Source organism: Ochotona curzoniae, unplaced genomic scaffold, assembly GCF_017591425.1.
Source record: "Ochotona curzoniae isolate NIBS_2020 unplaced genomic scaffold, NIBS_Ocur_1.0 scaffold_4506, whole genome shotgun sequence".
NCBI lineage: Eukaryota > Metazoa > Chordata > Mammalia > Lagomorpha > Ochotonidae > Ochotona > Ochotona curzoniae.
Genome location: NW_024467119.1, coordinates 37,357,715 through 37,375,149, shown reverse-complemented (window position 1 = coordinate 37,375,149; position 17,435 = coordinate 37,357,715). Strand labels below are relative to the sequence as shown.

The 17,435-nt window shown below is 46.8% G+C and overlaps 1 protein-coding gene and 1 long non-coding RNA gene across 2 annotated transcripts in view; both read left to right on the top strand.

The window, feature by feature from the left end:
* TSPAN5 (tetraspanin 5) overlaps positions 1-17,435 on the top strand; it is a 168,089-nt gene that overhangs the window by 134,724 nt on the left and 15,930 nt on the right. The gene's annotated exons all lie outside the window — the stretch shown is intronic.
* LOC121147554 lies at positions 6,630-8,453 on the top strand. Its single transcript, XR_005882400.1, has 2 exons — positions 6,630-8,087; positions 8,128-8,453. It is a non-coding gene; the product is annotated as an uncharacterized LOC121147554 (long non-coding RNA).

Genomic DNA, 17,435 nt, shown 5'->3' with positions numbered 1-17,435 from the left:
AAAAGAAAAGGTAAATCAAAATCACGATAAGGCACATGTTTTGGTTAGAGCATGTGTGTTATGTTATCTGTGATTGTTCTTCAGTGTTGATAGCTGCAAATTATGGAAACATGGTTCAACAATGAAAGGACATGTTTTTGCAAGACAAATGTCATATTCTCATTTGACAAATGAGGCCTAATCTGATTAGTTCATCAAAATGATTCCTAAAGAGGCAAGTGGGTATTTGACCTAGTGTTTTTACCTGGTTAGGATGTGTGAGTCCTGCATTGGAATTCCAGGGTGTGATACCCTCCAACCAGGATCCACAGTGGTGATGATGGCTCCCCGTGTGTTCTTGCACCCACATGGAAATCCTGGATTGAGCTGCAGCTGCTGGCCCCTATTTCAGGCATTTGGGGAATGAACCAGTGACCAGATGTATATTCTTTCTTTCTGTCACTATCTCCTCAACCTCTCCAAAAAATGTGGTTTTTTTTTCTTAATTACAAAAGTAATGTTTCATGAGCACAACAGAGACTGACTTGGAATCTGAGCAGTAAGCAGAGCTCTGTGTTCCCAGGAGATAGCTCCTAACTCTGGCACAAGAATTTCAGGAATGTTTATAAATACCATCAAATCACCTCTAGTCCTTTTTTTTGAACCCTTTGGAAGAAGGTTCAATTTATTTTTTTAATCCAGTTTTTAGTGTTTTATGTGATAAGCTTCCAACATGCAGTAGGAAGTAAGTGGAATGTCAATTCATGTTGAATTTCAGATGAAATTATCACTAATAATAAAGGATGTGAAAACCTTGCTGTTGATAGCAAATATTAGAAGTACTCAAAGCTTGTGCTCATAAACAAGAGGAAAAAGGAAAAGGCTGAAAATATGAAGCAGCTGGTACTTGCTGCTGAAGCCACGCTCCGCCTTCCTTGCCAGGCTGCATTTCATGTTTGGGCCAAACCTTCCCGCTCAGAGGCTACCACTAGAATCCACAAGTGAACAGGAACCCACTTTCTTCTTCCTTCTTTGGAAGCAAACTCACCTGACATTTGCATACTTGCTGGCCTTGGCTTCCCAATGGTGAAGCCTGTTGGGATTGATTAGAAGTTTGTGTTAACTAAGGGATTAGCTTCCATTTTCCTACAGGGAATTCTCCTTTCTCTTTGGTCCTTCACCCTCTGAGCTGGCTACTTCTCAGAGGGTTCCTTTGACATGGTAAAAGTATGCAGAGACACCATCAGCAGAAAGAAAGCACAGAAAAAAAGCAAGGCTGGCCAGCCCCCAGCAGGACTTGAGATGCCGGCTGGAATTTCCACCATTGAGACAGTGCTCAGGTGGACTGGGAAAAACAAAACACAGGTAAAATCTGAGCTTGGGCAATGTACTTTCTTGCAAAAGGCTTCTGTGGAATGTAAAATGTTCATGGAAGGTGAACCGCCTTCCAGCCACCAAAAGTAGTGTTCTGAGGCCGAAGGTGATTGACTTTGAAATAAGACAAGTTGAGTGTCCCAGACATAACTGCATCTCCAGAAACTTCTACATTGAATACCAGCTTTGCTCTTGGATCATGATTCTTTTCTCTCGCATCCCACTTCAACTCCAGGATTTATATTGAAGGGATCTGGAAATTCCTCTTTTGGAAGCCCCTCTGATTGGTAAAATGCCAGATAACACTGGTTTTTTTTTTATGAGCCCTTTAATATGAGTCCATTTTTCTCTGCTTTGAAAAAATGCTGGAAGGCATTAAATGAACTAATTGTCCTAACATTAAACAAAGTGTCGTTTTGAAGTTTTTCTCTTCTACTTGTGAAACATAATTGTCTTTTGATGCCATTGGTTGCCTCAAATATCTCATCTTTGATCAAATCATAGACTTCTAGAATTGACAGTTACATAAATATCAGAACAAGGGAGTGGTTCAGTCTTTGGAGAGGGACAAACCAGCAGTTCCTAGTTGAGCAGGACACCCATCCATGACTGGCATCATGTTCTCAAGAGTGGAAGTTTCCCAGCCTTGGTCGCCCAGCTACATGCAGTGGAGTGGAACCCTGGAGAACACAGGTGTTGGGCTGTGCAGCAACCCAGCTGGGTGAGCCCTGGTCCTTTTTCTGGGTCCTATGTACGGGATGAGATAGTGCAGAGTCCCTGTTACAGGGAGCTTGTGTTCTAGTGGGGACACTGAAAAGCAGCAGCTAACTGGCCCAAGATTTGTGCCCTGTACTGATGAATGCTGGCAAGAAGCTTCGAAGGGGGTAAGGAGTTGCCCAGAATGTGGCAGGTAGAGGAGTCTCCAGGTGGACTGATTGAGAACTGACTTTCTGAGGAGGTGGCATTGGAGCAGGGACCTGGATGAGACAATAGGGATGTGCAAAGATCTGAGGGAAGTGCATCCTACATAGGGAATAGCAAGTGTGGTGAGGCGGGCCATGGTGAGCCTAAGAAACAGCCATGAGGACTAGAAGGGAGCGAGCAAGAAAAAATAGAGGAGAATGTTGCAAGCAAGGAGCAGAAGCCAGACCAGGCAGAGCCCTGCAAAAGGTGGAATGTATTCTAGGTGTGAGAAGAGGCCACCATAATATTTGTTTCTTTAATGAAATTAGGACATTTATTGATTGATTTGAGAGGCTGAGACAGAGAGACACACACCGAGACAAACTTCTCATCCACTGATTTATTCCCCAAATGCCCTGGAGCTAGGAACTGAATCCAGGCCTCACACGCCAGTGGCTGGAACTCAGCAACTCATATCATTGTCTGCTGCCTCCCAAGGTGTGCACTGGCAGAGCTGGAGTCAGGAACCCAGGTGCTCAGATATGAGATGTGAGGGTCCTCAGTGGCTCAGTGGCAGTTTTCTTCTCTGTGATGCCCCTTCCCTGTGTGTCTAATGAAGATAGCAGATCTCACCTCCCAGGGTTGTTGGGAGACTGAATGGCTTGTCACGGAACTTCTGTAAGATGCGTGGCTACAGCAGACCCGGCTCCCTCCTCTGGATGCACAAATAGCATGTCCACTACCACATGGAGGCCATCAGAACAGTAGCCTACACAGCTTCCTGCAGTTTTCAGGAGTTTCAGGCTCCGTTCCATGGACCAGAGAGCTGGGTTGGTTTTGAAGTCTTTTCAGGAGGATGTGGCATGCAGCAATTGCCTTGGTAACTGCAAAGGTCTCTGTCACGGTCTTTGGGTTATCCTATAAGATGGGCCAGGCCTCTGAAGGATGACATTTTGAGGTAAATCCCAGCCAGGGCAAGAAGAGTGTGTAGTATGTATCTGCTAAGCTAATAACACAAGTTGGAGAATCAATATATCACCCAGTCCAAGATGTAGTGATATTTTCTTTCAAGAGGCCTGGAGGGGTAATTCCTGGAACTGAGTCACAGCTGGAAGAATCAGATCTCTCTGATTGATGGGGGTTTTCAGCATGTTTATATGGAGCTCGGGAGCATTGGAGGTAAAAAATTATTATCCCTCATATTTAATAATGCCAATCTGAGCTTTAAACCTCCCTGTGATTACAGTTGAATACTGGGCATAATAATTACTTAATTTGTTCGGTCTAAGTTCTAGATGCACTGTGAAGGCACAAAGGACTGTGTCTCCAAGGGAAGCTGTTTTCCTTGAAGGTTTCTGAGTTGTAGGATTTGCCCTTTAAAATGCACATGCATGAGGATATGGCATGATTATCTCTACCGCACCCCTGGCACCATGCAGCCACGATCAACACATCTATTCAACTAGCATTTATTACAGGACATGAGATAGGACTTATGCTAAGCTGTCAAGGTAGGAAGATGAAGAAGTCTCATTGCAGACCTCAAGAGATTTGCCTAGTTGTAGAAAGAGTATGCAAAACTGCATAAAGTATATACATGGATAGGCATACAATAATGCTGGCTGGAAATGTATATATATGTAACAGTTCCCACAGCATGGTGCCTGTCATCTCTGTCTCTGCATGACTGATATTGTTGGGAAGGCTTTCCTTCTGCATTAGAATCATGCCTCACTGCTTTGACTCATTGGTGCTGGATCTATACTGTTGGATCCACACAGTGAGTCCTGCCATGTATTAGCCCTTGAGGCACCTCGGGGTGGAGGCATGATTCCTGCAGAAATTTCCAGTTCAGCATGTGCTCTTCTTTGGGTGGTCCTTGCCAACCTCAGGCTGGAGTCGTTGGCTTGCTTAGTCATGCTCCTCTGACCTCCCTCTGTATCCTTGAGAGGGTGTCAGGGGGACACATGGCTGCATTGTGTCTCTTTTCCCCTTCTCTGGGGTCAGTTGGTTGCACATCCCCTGTTGACCTCTAGTTCTAGATCCAGCTGGTTCATCCCATCCCCTCATAGTCGACTGCTTTTCAGAATCTGACACGAGATTGCACACCTCACCACTTGCACATATTCCTGTAGAGCTGAGCCATCCACAAAGAAGCTGCCCAATCCACTCAGCCTCATGTCAGCTGTAGTATTCTAAAAATGTATGAAGACAGAAAGCCTATTCATTCCTCTGGTTTAAATCACCAAATGCCTGCCAGTGGCAAGGACTGAGCCAGGGCCATGGCCAAGAGCAAAGAATGTATGCCATCCAGGTCTTTCACATGCACAGCAGGAACCCAGTTACAGACACTGATCTGCCCCCTCCTAAGGTTTGCATTGGTGGGGAACTGGAGTCAGAGGCAAAACAAACTCAGGCACCTTGACGTGGCATCTAAACTGCACATTTAAACTATCTCCTCCGTTGATCCTTCCCTCTAAATCAGGTCTTTCCTTAGCTATTTTTCACCCTGTGTCACCTAGGGAAGTTCTGATTCAGTAGGTCTGGAGTAGATGCTGGGATGCTCTATTTCAACAAGACTCTTTCATTGTTCTGATCACAGTCAAGTTCAGTTATGACTGATAAAAGCCACTGACATATTGAGCAGGCCAAGAACAGAGCCCAATGATGTGTCCCTAGAAATTTCCTTGGATATTGACAGTCATTCATTTATTTGTGCCCTTCAGTGTCATCAACCAGGCAGCTTCTAATCCATCTGCTTGACATCGAGTCAGAGTATTTTTTTCTGCATCTTGGCTTTTTAGGTAGGTTATATCCTTCATTTGTCCTCTGACTATCCGGCCTGACCTGAACTGCACATGCTTGTTTATTGAACTCGTGCTGGGTCCCGGAGCACGTCACATTCTCAGCCGGGCACTCAGGCACCATCCTAATTAAAGCAAGAGCTCAGGGTGGTCCTTCACCCCTATCTGTTGAAACACGTTCCTCACTTAGCTTCCAAGATATCCTCCAAAATTGGCAGGACCCCTGCATGCTCTTGGTGGTTCCGCCTCTGTTCCCTGACCCCTAAGTGTTGGAGTGCCCCAGGCTCATCCTGGGACATCTCTGTTCTTCGTTCAGCTGTAAGAGGTCTCATCCAGACTTGAAAGCTATAGGCTATCAATTGCTGATGACCTCTAACCTGATGTCTCTGGTCCTGACCTTATCCGAAGGCCAACAGCCTGTCCAATTCCACTTAGATTCTGAAACTTAACACCTCTGAGAAGACACTCCTGATCAGGATCCTCTTGGAACCTGCTTTTTTGCCCTAACTGCAGTGAATGGTAACTCCATCTGCCTTTTGCTATGGTATTCCCTTCACACTCTTTCCTTTCTTCTCATACCCCAGGCGCTGCGTAAGACTACATGAAGAGTCTGGTTTCTTCTCACCACCTGAAATCATATGCTCTAATCTAAGTGGCTGCTACATCCTGGCCACATCCATACATAAGCCTCCCAATTATGTTCTGGTTCTTGTGTCTCAACCCCTACACTCAAGATCTCTCTCTGCAGCTGCTACTGTGATTTTTAAAAATCAAGGAGAGAGGCAGAAAGACGAAACACAGAGAGATCTTCCATTTGCTGATTCACTTCCCAAATGGCCAAAGTGAGGTCCAAGTAGGTCTCCCACATAAGTGATAGGAATTCAAGCCCAATGCTGTCCAATGTGTTAGCAAAAAGCTGGATCAGAAGACAAGTAGACAGGTCTCAAACCAGGTAATCTGATATGGAATGTTGGCATCATATGTGGCAGCTTAACCTCTGTATCACAGATCTGGCCCTTAGAATGATTTTTTTTTTCTTAAATGCAAAATCTTAAGACTTCCTGGCTCCAAACCCTTAACTAAGCCTGCTGGCTCACTCAAAACTGTAAGGGGCCCGATGCCTCTGTGAGCTTGTCTTCCTCACTGTGCCCTATCGTTGTACTTCAGCCTTGTTTTAATATTCCAATGAAATACAAGGCATAAGCAACCACTCCAGGATCTTTGGGTCTGTCCTTCCCCTGCATGGTATGTTCTCTCCCAGGGATCCACATGGGGAGTTTCCTTTCCTTTCTTTTTTGGTCCCTACTCAAACATCACCTTGTCCTTTATTCGCTTTAAAGATTGATTTTATTTTTATTTGAAAGGCAGATTGACAAAAAGATCTTCCATTTGCTGGTTCACTTTCTAAATGGACATAATGGCTGGAGCTGAGCAGATCTGAAGCCAGGAGCCTCTTCTGGGTCTCTCATGCAAGTACAGAGCCCAAAGTCTTGGGCCACCCTATAGTCATTTCCAGGCCATAAATATGGAGCTGGCTGGGAAGTGGAACAGCCAGAATACAGACCAGCACCCATATGGGTGCTGGTGCTTGAAGGTGAAGCATTAGTCTGTTGAGCCATGGAACCAACCCCATCCTATCTTCTATGCAGCGTGGCTATTGTATTTCTTCTTCATAAGACATATAATTTATGCCCTAAGAAGTTTACTTGACTTGATCTGCCGCCTAGAAAGTGAACTTGTGTTTTGTTCACTGCTGCACTCCAGTTCCTAGGCTGTTCAACGGTACATAGTAGTGTTCAAAAAGTAGTGCATATGCAGGATGCCTTTGGTGTAGTAGCTGAGACATCACTTGGAACACCCATGTCTCATATCAGAGTGCCTGAGTTTGAGTCCAAGCTCTACCCCCAATTCCAGTTTGTTGCTGATGCACACCTAAGGAGGCAGCTGGTTCTGGCTTAGGCACCTGGCCATCCCTGCCACTCATACATGAGATCTTCAGTAAGGACCTGTGCCAGGTTTGACTTGACCCAGACCTAGCTGTTTTGGGAAATTGGGGAGTGAACCAGTGGAAGGACTGTCTTTCTGTCTCTGCTTGTCAAATAAAATGGAAAAAATGTGAGGCAAAAAGAAATAATGGTTATAAAAGAATGGTAAGAATGATTGAGCAAATGAATGAGGAAAGCATTGTTCTAAACTCTGGCCGTTTTGTGTCATTGATTGTTGAGTTGTGGAAATCATTGGTTCAGATCTCTAGCAGGGATTCTCTAATGCTACAGTGAAATACCTAAGGCTGGATACTTACACAAGAAAGATGTGCTTGGGCTTTTGTAAGAACCAACTTTCCCTAGAACTCTCTGGTAGACCATCATACCAAAGACCTAAGGTTCTCCCAGTTTGTCCCATCTCTGCAGGGACTGGCCACCTCCCAGCATTGCCACAGGAGGACCAAGCCTCCCACACAAGAACCTGCAGCTGCCAAACCACTTCCAAATCAGAACTCACTCGAGCACTGTATTAACCATTCTTATAGCATAAAAGGTGGCAGAGTTACCTGTGGTTTCTGAGGTCTGATTACCAAGTGGCACTGTGTTAGAAATAGCAGGCACGTCTATTCTGGGTATCAGCGAAGAAAATAACCATTTATTTTTGCCATGAAGATGGGAATCTATGTATGATTACCTCATTCCAAGGGGAAAATAGGGCTGCAGTTCCTTTTTCGCTTTTTCCCAACAGTTGTGCTCATGGCTTTGTTCTGAGGTAGGGGTGACAGGCAGGGTGATTTGTTAGCAACACAGGCAGGTAAGGGAGTTGCTAGTGAAGGACAGTGGAGGACTCGGCTTTTAAAAGAAGGAAAGACATCTTTTCCTATTCTTGGTATGAGTTTAAGGTTCATACCACTTCCCCTGCTAGCCCTGGCCCAGCACCTGATCCACTGAGCAGGATGGGTAGCCAGACCCAGGTGGTTGTCTGGCCTGACAAATCTTCTAGGAGTACCCTCTTTTGCTCAGTTAGTTCCTAGCACAGTAGGTACATACAATGTCACAGTACATGCAGTTCTTGACAGTAGGTACATAAAATGTCCAGCAGTGTTCTATCAGGCATGTTTGGAGGGCTGAGCTGAATAGGCAAGCCAGGGAATTGGTCCTCACAATGCCTTTTGTCTTGGCTTTGTGTACATGATGAGGAGTCGCTCTGAGCAGCTTTCAGTAACTGGAAAAATCTGTGTGAGCCCCTCCACCTGCTTCCTGTCACAGTCCTGCTGGGACCCTGTTGTCCCAGGAAGGCAGATTAGAGGTGGTGAGTAGATGCAGTTATCTGGATACCTGGTACCCAGAAGCAGGAGACACTTCTGAATTGCTGAAGATGCATCTGCAGAGCTAGAAAGCACTGGGCTCTTGGTCAGTGACAGGTAGCCAACTGACCGCATGAGCACTCTGATAGCTTGTTCAACAAACATGGCATGAATTGGAAAGATCTCCATTTTTCCCTCTGTGTATATCCTTTCTTTTCCTCTTCCTCCTCCTCTTTCTTGTTCTTCTTTTCTTTTAAGATTTTTTTTTTTAATTTGAAAGGCAGAGTTACACAGAGAAAGGGAGAGACATACAGAAAGAAAGATCTTTGATCCTCTGATTTACTTTCAATAGCCACAAAGGCTGGGGCTGGGCCAGGCCAAAGCCAGGAGCCAGAAGTCTCTAAGCACTTCTTCCAGGTCTGCCACATGGGTGCACGGACCCATGCATTTGGGCTGTCTCTTGCCACTTTCTTCAGGCGCATTACCAGGGAGCCACATCAGAAGTGGAGTAGCTGGGATTCAGACCTCCGGTCCATATGGGATGCTGGTATCACAGGCATTGGCTTAATGTGCTCTACCACAATGCAGGCCCTGTGCATATTTTTATCCAGAGGAGTTTTGGGGGGAATCCAAGTCCCTCTGGGTCACGAGTCCAGCCATTGTTTCTTTTCTGTGGTTCTCCCTGAGATGGAATCCTGCCCAGTATTTGCTAGCCCATGGGTAGGCCCTGTGATCACACAGCGCTGAGTAAAGATCAAAGCTCCAAAGTGATTCTGCAGTGAAACCTCACTCACTCTTCCTGCCGGGGCCCTGAGAAGGGATGAGGTGTGGGCCTCAGCCCCTGTGACCTTCTGAGGCCCCTCTCACCCCCATCCTACCAAGTGCTGCTCCCCACTTCCTGCCAGAACTTAAGTGGGGGTAGGGCTGTGCACTCTGGGGAAGAGGCTCATGTCTTGGTCTTTGTGAGACTTCCTTGCTGAGTTCCCAGAGCTGGGGGGAACACCTCACTTCTTGTGGCTGCCTGGCATCCTGCTCTGATGGGAGGGTATCTTTCTCTGCCAGAGTGCCCCAAGGTCTGTTGTCTGAGGCTGCTTCTCATCCCCGACTCCCTAGGCAGGTCTTGCTGACCGGGCCAGGGCCAAGCTGTCTCTCACGTGTGGCCCTCAGGCTTTCTCCTGTGAGTGAGTCCTACCCTACCCACAAAGCACTGGCCAGCCCTATGGCTCTGGAATTTCCAGGGCCAGAGGCAGCCCATGGCCCCCATGCCTAGATTCCTAGGCAGGGTCAGGCCTAATTGCTGCATCTCTCAATTGCTGAGACTCCCTTCAGAACTCTCAGGCAGCCCCCTGACAGTTCTCACTGGGTTTAGGGAAGAATGAAGCTGTCCTGATCCTTCTGGGACCAGGAATCACTCCTAATACAGCACGGCAGCCCTGTCTCCAGGGATCTCCCACCCCTACCCAGTCTTCCTGTGGGCACTTGCCAGCTGCTCTGCTTTGCTGACATATGCAGGAAAGAGATTCTTAGCTGGAGGGTACAGCACTAATGATATATAGTTCCTCTTCATTTTGGTTCTGAGATAGTAATGAATAAAATTGCAGGCTAAGTATATTGTTAAGAATTGAGGAGCAGGAGCTGGCATTGTGATGCAGTGGATTAAACCACATGTGGTACAGGCATCCTTTATGGGAGTGATTGTCAGAGTCTTGGCTGCTCCACTTCCAATCCAATTCCCTGCTAATGTACCTGGGAAAAGCAGCCAAGGATGGTCCAAGTTCTAGGGTCCCTGCCACCCACATGGGAAACTAGGATAGAATTCTAGGCTCCTGACTTGGGCCTGGCCCAGCTCCAGGTGTCGAGGCTGTTTAGGAAGTAAACCCACGGATAAAACATGTTTCTCACTCTGTATGTGGGGGGGGGGGGGGGGGAGAGAAAGACTCTGTCTTTCAGATTAAGATTATTTTTGAGAAGCAGAATGTTGTGTTCCAGATAAGAATCCTGGTGCCCAGCAGCCCTTTACCAGCTGACTGCCAACAGTAACCCCTTGCAGGTGGTTATAGCACTGCTCTGGGGCCAGGCAACCTGGACTCAATCCCTGCCCTACTGTGCCACTTTACTTCTGAGTGATCCTGACAAATTACCCCGTTTATGTGTCTGTTCTCTGTTGTGGACAGTAGCAAGTCCCTGGTTAGGGGTGTTGTGGGGTGAGATAATCCGGACAGCCCAAGGCATGGCCTGCAGTCAATGTCCAGCAGGTTGGCTGCTCTGGACTGGCTGGGCCAAGCTGTCAGCCAGCAGCTCTTCCCCACATCCCCTCAGCCCTGCCTATGCTTCCACAACACTTCACTGTAGACGCTCTGGACTTTCCAAGTGCAGCCATGGTAGGGCCCTCCTCTGCCCAAAACCCCATTAGCCTCTTCCTCTCTTAACATTGTCACACTCATGTGTAGATGCCATAAGCAAGGTCTGCCACTTTGTCCCGTGTTGGCTGACACCCGCTGCCTGTCCCTTCCCTCCAGCACACTCAGCTCCTGCAGGTGTGACTGTTATCTTCTGCTCTTTGTGCCTCCTACACAGTACCTGGTGCCTCACAGGTGATGTGCCATGAAAGGATTTGCCTTCTGAGGTCCCAGGTGCAGAGCTCACCTGCAACTGGGTGACACATTGCCATGTCTCGGCTTGGGCTGTAGATACAGAAGACCACAGACTGGGTGACTTTCCGGACATTAATTTCCCACAGTTTTGGAAGGCAGGAAGTCCATGGGCAAGGCGCTGGCAGATTTGGTTCCCTGAGGGCTCTCTTCTTAGTCTGCAGACAGTTGCCTTTCTGCTGTGACCCCAGGTGGGAGAGAAGACAGACTTTGGTCTCTACTTATAAGGACAGGAAGCTTTTCAAGGTTAGCAGTCCTGTCCCTCTTGCGTAACCTCTAAACCTGGTGGCCTCCTCAGCCCCCGCTCTCCACACTGTTGAGGGGTAGGGCTTCAGTACAGAGACTGACCAGTGAGTCCGTAAGAGTCCCTGCAGTACATGTTGTACTTGGGCCAGAATGTTCCTTAGGGATGTCTCTGTGTTTTGAATGTGCAGATGAGGAAATCTGGGGGATGATTAGGATCTCTGTATAGTGCTGCTTCTGCAAGTGCTTGTGTTTAGGGGCCTTTGCACCCATGGTGGGGTGGGCAGTGGTTGTCTGGCGCAGGAGCAGGACCAGCTGATAGAAGCTGATGCAGCTGGCCTCCCCACTGCTGCTCAGTGGGGTCCTAAAACATGACTGCCCTCCCTCCGCTCCTTGCCTCAAACACAGGCCATGGCCTTTTATTTTTTAATCTGCAAGAAAGGATTACATGAGTCTCATTGATGACCCTTTGTGACAAGGGAAAATGGGAAGGAGTTTTGAGTCTTTCAATAGCTGGGCTTTCTGCAGCCTGGCCTCTCTGCCTAGCCGTGAGTAAAGCTGTTCTTGCTCCGTCTCAGCTTGTGCACTGCTCAGCTGCTTATAAGCTTACTTGTGGCTGCTCATCCTCTCTGGCCTTTATGGCACCTCCTTGCATGGATGAAAGTTTAGGTTCTGCAGAGTGGTTGCCCTACAGCCCTGAGGGTCTTTAACCAAAAAGAATTCATTTAAAAGGCAAAGTTAAGGAAGGATGAACAGAAAGAGAGAGAGCTTCTATCTGGTGGTTCACTCCTCAAATGGTGCAGTGGTCAGGGCTGGACCTAGCTGAAACCAGAAGCCCAGGTGCTTCATCCAAATCTCCCCAGTGGGTGGCAGGGACCCAAGGACCTGGCCCATCTTCCACCACTTCCATAGGCATATTAGCAGGGAATTAGATCGGAAGCAGAGTAGTTAGGACTTGAACCAGTGCCTGTCTAGGATGCTGGTGCTTTCGATTGTAGCTTAACCCACTGCTCCACAGCATCAGTTCGAGATTTTTGGGGAGCTTGTTTAGGGGCAGGTTTCTCGGTGGCCCTGAGTCCCACCTGCTCTTGATCTCCAGGACCAGCCTTGTCCAAGTCGTTGCATTTTCCTTGCAGTGTCTGGTTAGCCTTTTCTCTGTAGGAAACTTCTTCTCTCTCCCTGATTCCAGAGATGCTGTGTCAGTGCCACACCACAGGACCTGGTCTCTGGAGGAGTGGGAGAACCAAGACCTAGCATCATGAATCTCAGAGGGGTCTAGCTGTCCTGGCTCTGTGTGTTGCATATTACAGATGCTTGTCTCTGTTTTTCATCCTGCAGTGGGAAGGAATCTGCTTATATATGCAAAAGCAGAAGAGTCCCAGACTGTGCGCTGTATTGGTTCTATTTTTGTCTCTCTTTTCTGTGTGGGTTGAGATCAAAGAAACTGAAGCTTACCAGGTGGCACATTGAGGCTACTCTGAGTTGCCGGGGAAGAAGGCCACAGGCACTCCTGGAGTTTTGTTTTTCTTCTTGTTTGTGCATGTTCATGGAAACAGATTTCCAGAAGAAATCCTGACTCAGAACATATTCATCTGTTGCAGAACTATAGGGAGAAGCTGCTTAAATTCCAGTGTCAGCTGAACAAATGAGGTGATGCAGAGGAGCTGGCGGAGGGGAGGGATGGCAGCCTGGGCTTTCACCTTCTTACTGAGACATACTTGGTCCACTGAACCGTGGAACTGGGCAGATCTCCCAAGTGGCTAGAGTGTGGCTTACGACTAGAAGTCACCCAGAAACAGTGACTGACCATCAGAGTGCCCAATGAGCTCCCCTAACAGCCGAGGTAGCCTCGCTGCTAGCTCTATGTTCCACCGTGCTGGTTCTGGGCCCACACGCCTACTGCCACCGCTGGCTTCTCTCACTCTGCTGTTCCACTTCTTCTCTATGTTCTGAGCTTGCACCCACTCATGATTTCAGCCTTTTTCTTGATTTTTGCTTAATCATGGCTTCTATTTTCTGGTTTTTTTCTCTGTATTTGCACTTTCCCCAAGAAAGAGATATAGTGAACAAGCCAATGACTGTCAGTCTGTTAGGCATGGTCATCAGGCTTGGCTTAGGAGGGATTCAGGCAAAGCAAGTGCCCAGAGTAGATTCTCCCCTGAAGTATTTAAATTAGGCAGTCCTATGTCTTCATATGGTTTTAAAATAATATTTCCGCTTTCGCTGAATTCTTGTTATATAACCTTGTTGTTTGGACTTACTTCTGTCTTCACAGTAGTCCGTGACATTGGGTTACCATGTCACAGATGTGGAAATGGAGGCTTAGGTGGGTGAAGTAATTTGCCCAGGATTGTATTAGCAGGTAGGTAGTAGAATTGAAACTCAGACAACCTGGTCTATATTATAGTATCTTGCCTACAGTGCATCTCGCGTTTGTGTAGGCTACCCCCACACCGTGTGCCAGTGATCCCTTGGGGAGTTATCGAACGTGGGTACTGTCGTGCAGGAGGGTGACTCTGGAATGTGCTCTCTGCCCCAGCCTGGAACAGGCTTGTCAAGGTGGCTGATATATCACGTCTCCCTTGCGTGGGACTAACATGCACGGATATATTTTCATTTGTCAGCTCTCTCTAAAATTCTGTTCCAGAGATATTGCCTCAGACATGTCCATTAACATGTCTTATTTCTTCTGAGATATAGATTGATCTCTCTGTGAAGGCATGAATGATCCTGTCTAGTACTTAGCAGATAATAGAAATTTCCTATTCACACTGGAGGATCTCTTTAAACCTCCAAACTGGTATGCTCAGAGCTAGTTGACCAAAAGCCAATTTGCAAACAGCCAATTTGTTGAATATATTTGTTTCTTTTGGCTTTTTTAATTGACTGGAGTTTGTTTGGTTTTTATAGCAGCACATTATGCTATGGTCAATTTGTTTTTGCCTCTGTGACCTGCTACAACAAGAGTTATATAGGGCCCAGAGCGGTAGCCTAGTGGCTAAAGTCCTCTCCCTCCTTGCACACGCTGGTATTCTGTGTGAGCCCCGGTTCATGTCTTGGCGGCCCCGCTTCCCATCCAGTTCCCTGCTTGTGGCTTGGGAAGGCAGTCAAGGACGGCCCAAAGCCTTGGATCCTGTACCTGTGTGGGAGACCCGAAAGATGCTCAGGGCTCCTGGCTTCGGATCCAGATCGGCTCAGCGCCAGCCATTGTGGCCACCTGGGGAGTAAATCAGCAGGTGGAAGATTTTTCCTGTCTTTCCTCCTCCCTGTATATCTGACTTTCCAATAAAAATTTTTTAAAAATAAATCTTAAAAAAAGTTATATGTAGACTTATAGCAGAAAATCGAGACTCCTCAGAAGAAGGCGTAATTGGAAACATTTTGATGATGAAGAATTCTTATGAATATATTCATTTTTACCACCTCTTATTAGTATCTTGATAATGTATTAATTTAAACTCTATGTAGAAATTCTACATATATTCTGAACCTGAGAATATTTTACTTGGCACATACAGTACTGACTGGCCTCTGACCTGCTCTCTTATTCTGATCTTTCTGTCATAACTGCTATGGTTCAGAATCCCATTTTCATGTCAAACAGAACAGTGGTCAAAGAAAAAGGTACATGGAGCTAATTGCTCTGCTTCTCCACCATTCTCTTCATCCAAAAGACTTAGCTTCATGGGCTGATAGTTCCCCAACATTATCAGCTAGGTCCAGTCCCCTTGGCAGCTTTAACCCCCAGAGCTTTGCCTGGGAGTCAGGTAGGAGAAGGCTAGGAACTCCTGTGTGAGACAAATGACAGGCTCTTCGTGTGTGTGTGTGTGTGTGTGTGTGTGTGTGTGTGTGTGTGTGCGCGCACACACACTTCTAGTGCAAGTGGTTATAGGTAGAGAAGAGTCAAATCACATTTCATGTTTATGTGTTTCAGTAAATTTTTGTTTTTAAATGTTGGTATTTAGGGACATGCATTTGGTGAAGAGGTTAAGATGCCTCTTGGAATGATATTACAGTGCCTGAATTCAGCTTCGAGCTAGGATCCTGCTTTTAGCTTCCTGCTGTGCCCATGAGCAGCAGGGGGTGGCTCAAGTGCTGGGATCCCTGCCATGCATGGGAGACCTGGGGCGAGTTCCCAGCTCTCCAGTTCTTCCAGGCCTAGCCTCCTCTGCTGCAAACATCTTGGAGAGTGAACTAGTGAAAAGGACATCTCTCTGTCTCTCTCTCTTTCTGTCTCTCTCTCTCTCCCTTTCCTCCCTCCCTTCCTCTCTTTCCCTCTGCCTTAAAAAAAGATTAAACTCAAGGACTAAACTTTCAAGTTTACATGGAGAATTGGAGCAAACTATGTTACCCATAACTTGTCAGTAAAATGAAGCATCTGAAAGTTCCAGCCAGAACTGCTCATTTGACTCAGGATTTAGAACATACTGAATTAATTGTTTTGTTACCAACTGGGAAAGTTACCATTTTTAAATCCAGCATTTTTTCTGCCCCTTTGCTGTCTCCGGGCTCACAGCATGTTTTCTGCCAGCATAAAGTGTGAGCCTTGGTTCTGACCATTTGCATATGTGTAAATGCATCCCCATGTGGAAGGAACATGGAAGCCTCATTTACTCATAGCCACTGTGTCTTGCAGGACTCCTCAGGTATGAGTGAAGATTCAAATTTACCCAGTTTGGGCAATCAATACAGTGTCTTACAGGAAGCTAAAGCAACACATACACACAACTGGGAACCTCTGGACCTGGGAGTGTATGACCTGCTGTCAGTAGTTGGCCTCATGGCTCTGTTCTTTGCTTCTTCTGTGTCTCACTGCAGACCGATTTTCTCCACCTAGCTTTCAGGTCTAGCATCACGCTGTGTCAGCTGCTAGTGAGTGCGGCCTATTCTAAATCCTGGCCTCTCTGGAAGTGAATTCAGCCCTCATCTTGTTGAGGCAGTGGGTTCATGTGAGAATATGGCAGCACCAAAGGGGCCAAGGAGTGTATTGAGTGTATTGAGGAGCAAGGAAGAGGAGCAGGCGATGTTCCGGGAGGAGGGGATGCCTCAGCTTCCCAGAAGATGAGGTGTCTGCCACTGCTGGTGTTCTTGCACGTTCCTGAAGATGTACCATGCATCTGAGTGCCTGCTTGAAATCATTTGGCAGACTTCACTGTAATCTTTCAGACTCCTTTTTTCCTTGCAGCTTGTCAACTACAAGCTTTAATTATAATTATTCTACAGCAGGCATGTACTTGTGCTTCTAACTCATTTGTCAAATTGAGCTTAATATACTTAAAAAGTCCAGAGAGAGAGAGAGACCGTGTCTTTAAGACAACAGAAGGCTGAGCTGTCAGCTCCCCATCATGTTGGTAATCCAACGCCCCCGCACCCGGGTGGTGCTCAGCTCCTCCGTGGTCCCGATGTAATCAGATTCTGTCAACTGTTGCCCTGCCTGAGTGGCTGTGAACTTTGCACAGCTGGAAAAGTGAGCCTTTTCTTCTTCCCCATCTAGGGATGTAAGCCAAGAAAAAGAAACCAGTCTGTAGGCACTGACTTCCAGTCTTCGTGCCTCTTGAGTTGAACTAGTGAAGTTCGAGGTGTGGTGCAGCAACTAAAGCAACCACAAACAACACCAGCAACCCACACGGGTGCTCATTCGAGTCTTAGCTGTTCCACCTCTGATCCAGCTTCCTGCTAATGGCTGGGAAAGCAGCCAAGAGTGGCCCATGTGGCCCCTGCCAGGTGAAATTCCTGGCTTCTGACTTTGGACTGGGCCAGCCCTTGCTGGTATGGTCATGTGGGGAGTGAAACAGCAGATGAAAGAACCAGCTCTCCCTCCACACTCTGTCCCACACTTATATCTATAACTTGGACTTTCAAGTAAGTAAATATATTTTTTTAAAACAACAAAAACAGCCCAGTTAATCATATGTTCTTGAAAACTGCTGAGAGTGGATGTGGTATTCTCACCACAAAAGTAACTATGTGAAGTAATGCATATGCTAATTAGCTGGATTTAGTCATTCCACAGTGGGGAAATACTTAAAGCATCATGTTGAATGTCGCAAGTGTGCATTATTTTACCTGTAAATTAAGCAGAAAGTTAACTTAAAAACTGCTGAAGGACCTAGTCTTTCCACCCAGGGGCAGGGAGGGCCTGGCGGTAGTTTTCCGCTCAGAACTAATTGCCTAGGTTCCAAGTCCATT